We start from the raw sequence: 6702 nt of genomic DNA on the forward strand, positions 1-6702 counted from the left end.
GCCAAATATATGGCCATTGACAATGTTCTCCGATGCAAAATTTAAAAAAAATATTTTTTTTACCTCGATCTCCGAAGTTTAAGCGTAGCGCAGCGCCACACAAACATACTGCGCTTTAAAAAACAGTAAACCAAAAATTAAAAGCCACAAATAGTGATTTCATAGAAAATCTTAATTTTCAATGCAAGTGAATGGCAGGCTGAAGACAACATGGCTACCGATAAGTATTCCAATGCAGCTCAAAGTGATGGCCAGTTGAAAAAACTCCAGCGCTAATATGGACAAGTTAAAAAACGTTGAATTCAAATGAAAAAAATAAAATAAGATAAAATACATTGACAGCGTAAACCACTAGAGGTTGTTAAGGGGGGAAGCTCAGTCTAAGAGATGTAACCAAGCATTAGTAAGCAATCCTATGCAAATGAGGGTAAGGATAGTGAATCCCAAGTTTACATAGCAAATGAGCACAGTCAGTGGAGTGTATGAGTAGGATAAGGGGAGTATCAGAGTAGAAGGTAGGTGACATCACGAGGGGGGTATGTATGGAAGAATGTAAGCTCATTGGAGCAGAGTGGCATGTGTTTGCTGCCAGTTACTCATCACTGGAAGTGGTGGGTCAACAGGTATCCTAGCTAAAGGCAAGAAATTGAAGGTGTATGCCGTGGATAACACTAAAGTTTCTTGTTGAAGTGCCTGCAATGTGTTTGCACGCGGGTGCGCACCTGTATATCCGAGTAAGACTGTGTGCATGCTTGTGTGCCTGTGTGTACGCGTTTAAGCCAGAGTAAGCATGTGTAAGGTTGTTGAAATCTGTGTAAGCGTGTTTGCGCCTGTGTGCGTGCATTTAAGCAGGAATTAGCCAGTGTTAGGCCGTGTAAGCATGTGTGCACGCGTGTGAGCTGGTGTGACCGTGTTTGTGCTTGTGTGTGCGGCGCTGCCCCTCTGTGGAAACAGAAAGGGAAAAGGAAACACAACAAATAGTAGGAAGTTAACCAGGGAGAACTAGCAGAGCTAACAGGTGAAAACAATCAGAACCAGACAATTATACAGGCAGTACAGTAGCCCAGCCCAGCACTTAAAACTCTGCAAACAACTTTCCACCATGTTTTCCTCAGAGACACTACAACATTGCAGTAAACTAAGAGAAGTGAAAACTTAAAAAGCTTTACTGAGACAAAGAAATGTTAGGGGCTGCCATTGCTGTTATAAGGCGACATATGCAACAGGGGTGTAGCTAGGATTTTCAAATTTGTACTCACAGCTCTCAAACTGCTACCCCCCTCCCCAGCCAAGCTACGGCCATTCTCATAATTCATGGTTCACTCTTTTAGTGTCGATGAAGAGGCATTCGCTGTAATGCCTCTTCAGTAATATAATATAAATTCACTCAAACTCGGTTCCTTGAATTGAAAATTAACCTGAAATGTCAGTTCTTTGAAAAATACAGCATGGTAGTTGGGGTAGAGAATTTATACTTTTCTTTTCTGTAACTAAGGTACAGGTTTTGAGCTTGAGTAAATTACTAACCACCTGCTACCCCTAACTAAGATGTTTCATTCACACACACACACACCCCTACAGTACCTACCTCTTAGTGCAAGAAATATGGACAAAGCCTAAAATAAACAGGGACAGACATTAAATAATGCTCTCGTGAACTTAGAAAGTTGCTAGAACAGGATTTGTGCTAGTATGAGAAAGTTGCTAGAATAACAGGATTTGTGCTAGTATGAATTTTTCTAAAGGACATGAAGTCTGAAACTCAAATGTCTGTCATTATTTAGCAACTTCAGCCTTCAATGATTTTCTAGAAAATCACAAAATTTATGAGGAACATACAAAAAATATGGGGCAAAAATCTGGACAGTCTGCAAAATTTGGACAGTTGAGAGGTATGCTACCTACCTACCTAACAACACACACACACACACACACACACACACACACACACACACACACACACACACACACACACACACCTCTCAACCTCTTAGAGCAACAAACTCATAAATAAAGAAACTGAGGCAAAGGCCCAAGAAATAAGGACTTTTTAAATATTGCTCTTATAAACTTAGAAAGATAATAGCAGAATAAAGTAGTAGGTCTTGCATTAAGTACGAGATTTTCTGAAAGGTATGAAATCTGAAACTCAAATGTCTGCCATTATTTTCTTAACTTCAGTCTTTAACAATTTGCCACTAATTTGCCAGAAAACTGCAATTTTATGAAAAGCAGTTCCAAAAATGTGAGTGCAAAAATATAAAATTGCCAGACAATACAGCTGGGAACCCTTATTCGAAAGAAGGACACCATTTTAATATGAGCACAGTTAACTTAGAGCAGCTAACAAAATTAGAGGAATCTACATGCATTTCTGAAATAAAGCAATGTATAACTCTGAGTCATTACAGTTATTTATAAAAGTAAACCCTCCACGTTTTCTTCCAAAATTGCCTATTTTGCGGAGAGATTATTAAAGAGGGGAGAGCAACATTTTGAGCCAAAATTGGGGACAGTTAGAGAGGTTGGATATTCCCTAATTCTATAAAGCGAGATTTATTTGCACATACCTCTCAACCTCTTAATGCAGGAAATCTGGACGAGAGAAGGCCAAATATATTGGGGGAACATACAAACAGTACTAAAAATTGACCTTGTATAAACTTAAGACAGTTGATGATAGGGGCTTAATATCAGGCTCTTGCTTTAGCATGCACTTTTCTGAAGATTATGAGCGTCTGAAACTTAACTTGTCGGGTCATTTAGTGACTTCATTCCTAAATGATTTTGCCAGAAAAGTTTTATTTTGCATTTTACGAAGCAACGAACACCAATAAATATCTGTTAAACAAAGCAATGCAGTCTCACAATGAAACTAGACTTAGCATTAAAACTTCTCTGCCCTTGAAACTCCACATTCATTGAGACCGAAAGCATCGTAAAACCCACATTCAAAAGAAAATACATTTTGCCAGTGGCAGATAAAGATTAACTTTTGGGCTGTTTTTCAAATCCATAGGCCCCTTGCATGAAACATACACATGCTCTTTGATACACCTTCCATCATAAGAAGCTCTACTCAAACTTCTACAGTCCACCAGTATCAGTAAATATGCACAATCTCTGAACTAGTAAAAGCCATCTACATAATTCCACATTAGAGAAGTCTGCAACTAATGAAGAAGCTGCTGCTAGCAAACAACTTTATATTTCATGGTTTCATCTACAAATAATGTGCCTGTTGCCCTTGAGGAATAAATTGCCTATGTTGCATTAAAAACAATGATACGCTAGCAATATTGCAATAGGGAATGGATGGCAAACTGATAACAGGTTCATAGTTGCTACTAGATATCTTCGCCAAAACAGGCTACAGCATCCAACCCCATGTACAACACAGTACAGTATCAGCAATGCATCTACCTACTGTGGGAGAAGAACCCACAGCCTTCTGCATCAAAAGCAAGTACACTACCTGTTGTGCTATTAGCTTTTCAGTACAAAACAGCAGACTCAGCTTAAGCAGCACTAAACTTAAGTTCCCCTGCAGCTCTCAGCTCCTTGTAAAATGTCGACACTCAGCTGTATCTCTGAACTTTGCAGCACAAGAAATCTGGAAAAAGCCAACATTTATTGGGGGGGGGACAAAAGTACAAAAAACAGGGACACATTTTAAACATTGCTTGTATAATTTTGGAAAGTTGCTAGAATAAAATGCTGCATTATCACCATGCATGTCTTGAACCCAGAACCATATGCACTATAGTCAGTGCAACATACCACTATGCTAAATCAGCAGTTTGAAAAAATCCCAGGAAGACAAACTTTATGGCTATCATTGCCAAATAGCTCTCAACCTCTTAGCACACAAAAACCTGGACAAAACAAACCAATAATTAGGGAATACAAGTTCAGTTCTCACTTCCACACCTTAGCACAAACAGCCTGGACAAACAACAAAAACAATAATGGGAGAAATACAACTTCAGTTCTCACTTCTCACCATGGCTCACAACCATTATAAAGCAAATCTGAACAAAGTTCAGAAATGGTGGTGGCTAGGGACTTACCTAGGCTCTTCTTACCTGGGGGCATTTTACACACACACACACACACACACACACACACACACACACACACACACACACACACACACACACACACACACACACACACACACACACACACACACACACACACACACACACACACACACTTGTTCAATGCCATCAGTTCAAATAAACACACACTTGTTTAATGCCATCAGTTCAAATAAGCCACACACACTCTTGTTAAGTGCCATCAGTTCAAATAAACACACACACTCTTATTCAATGCCATCAGTTCAAATAAACACACACACTCTTGTTCAATGCCATCAGTTCAAATGAAACACACACACTCTTGTTCAGAAATTGCCATCAGTTCAAAATAAACACACACCTCTTGTTCAATGCCATCAGTTCAAATAAACACACACACTCTTGTTCAATGCCATCAGTTCAAATAAATACACACACTTGTTCGAAATGCCATCAGTTCAAATAATTGTGATTGTTGAAAGCCAACACACGCTTAATTACTTGATCGTTCAATGCCATCAGTTCACTGGTGCTTGATGGATTCAATGCCATCAGTTCACACAATTGCGATCGATTCAATGCCATCGGAAGTTCACACAATTGCTGGAAGTGCATCGTTCAAATACCATCAGTTCACCACAATTGCTTGATCGTTCAATGCCATCAGTTAATTGCAATGCGTTCAATACCATCAGTTCACACACAATTCGCGCATCGTTCAATGCCATCAGTTCAAATAATTGTGATCGTTGAAAAGCCAACACATACACTGTGCACTTACTTCCAACTGGATTGCCTTCCTGCAACCTCAGATAATCCATTTGCTTTGTTTCTCAGCTCTTGCCTTCCAACTCAAGATAATCCATTTGCTTTGGTTCCAGCATCACAGCACAGCCGGACATGATGGCAGAGCTCACTTCCGACTGGCCAGCACCTCCTTAAAAAGGAAGAAATATGTACGTTTGTTTGTTTTTTTTTTTTTCAAAAAAGCTACCCCCCTTCTAAAAAGGTTGTACTGAAATCAGTACAGTGCGTATGCCTCCTGAGGTCCCTGATATGCAACATGCTGAGGGTGGTGACAATGCAAATGCTGCTGAGCAACCCCCAGAGAGGAGACGGAGAAGAGTGTACAGGTCCAGCATAACCTACCAGGGGCTACATGAGCTGGAGATAGTGGAGTGCTAGAGAGTGGACAGAGACCTCATGCAGCAAATTGTTGAGCTGTGCAGGCCACGCCTCACACACAGAACCAACAGAGGAAAACCCATCCCAGTGGAAACCAAGGTATGTGTTGGCCTAAGAATACTAAAGGCAACAGGTACCTTCCAGGAGACCAACTGGTGATATGATACAGGATATCACAGGCATCAGCATCAGGATACTGCACCTCAGTTCCTGAATGCCATGTCAGCACATGTCATTTGATCATGTATATTTCCCTCTAATTCCCATGAGTGTATTGGCCAGCAATATCGCGTCTCTTCCAGCAAATAGTGGAATACCTTGAGGTAGTGGGTGCAATAGGACTGCACGCATATGCATCAAAGCTTTCCAGCTGGTGAGATTTTGGGGTGGGAACCTACTTTAACCACACAAGGGCTTCCCTCCATCAACTGCCAGGTTAGGTGTGCAATGCCCAGGACATAATACTGAATGTGTGTGCTGGCTGCCCTGGAGCTACCATGATTCCCATATCTGGCATCTGACATAAGAAGCTAAAATTGGTACCAGAAGACATTTGCCAATGGGGACATCCCTCATGGTCACCCTAGTGAGGGATGCTGGATATCGCACTAGAGAGCCATGGCTGATGACACCCATCGAAAATGCACATACACCTGAACAGGGAACACCATAATGAGGCACACACACAAACACAAAATGTAATCAAAGCGCGGTGTTTGGGCTGCTCAAGTCATGGTTCCAGTGCCTGGACACATCTGGTGGAGCCTTGCAGTACTCACCAACTACATGTACCCAAATTGTCATGGTATGTGCTATGGCATGCTACATAATATGATCCTGTGAAAACAGCTGCAGCAGGAAGCAACATAGGCCCGGCCAAACAGCCCCCACCATTGCTACAAGGCCATCACGAAGGCAGAAGCGTGACTCGAAGGAGGAACAGTAACCTGAGCCTTCGCCCCAGTAGGCAGAAGGGGAGGTGTGCCCAGTATGCTTTGGCCTTAAGTAAAGAGGCAATGCATAGCACACATACACATAGCTCAGTCCAGGAACCCTGGAAATGATACCTCTCTGACTTTTGCACATATAGTAAAAGGGATGCCTAACTCTGACACTACCTGTTTTCAAACATAGCGCTATAGGGAGTGTACTATGTGCATCTGACATAGGCAGCCTGCTGTAGCACCACCTGAGGAGCATGATTGCCATGTTTTAAGCTTAAATATAAAGCAGTGCTAAACAACTTTCTTACCACTATTTAGTATATGTAAACAAACAAAATTGCACACACTTAATCTAGCACAAATATTGGGCGAGTAATGTTGGGGAAGACAATATTTGGGAACAACGTTCAGCAATGTTGGTTAACATTTGAGCAATGTTGAACGGCAAGTTTGAATCAAAGTTGGGCAAAAAGCAGGGTAAACATGCTCAA

The sequence above is a fragment of the Protopterus annectens genome, chromosome 1.part0 (genome assembly GCF_019279795.1).
Source record: "Protopterus annectens isolate FY-2018-M chromosome 1.part0, PAN1.0, whole genome shotgun sequence".
NCBI lineage: Eukaryota > Metazoa > Chordata > Ceratodontiformes > Protopteridae > Protopterus > Protopterus annectens.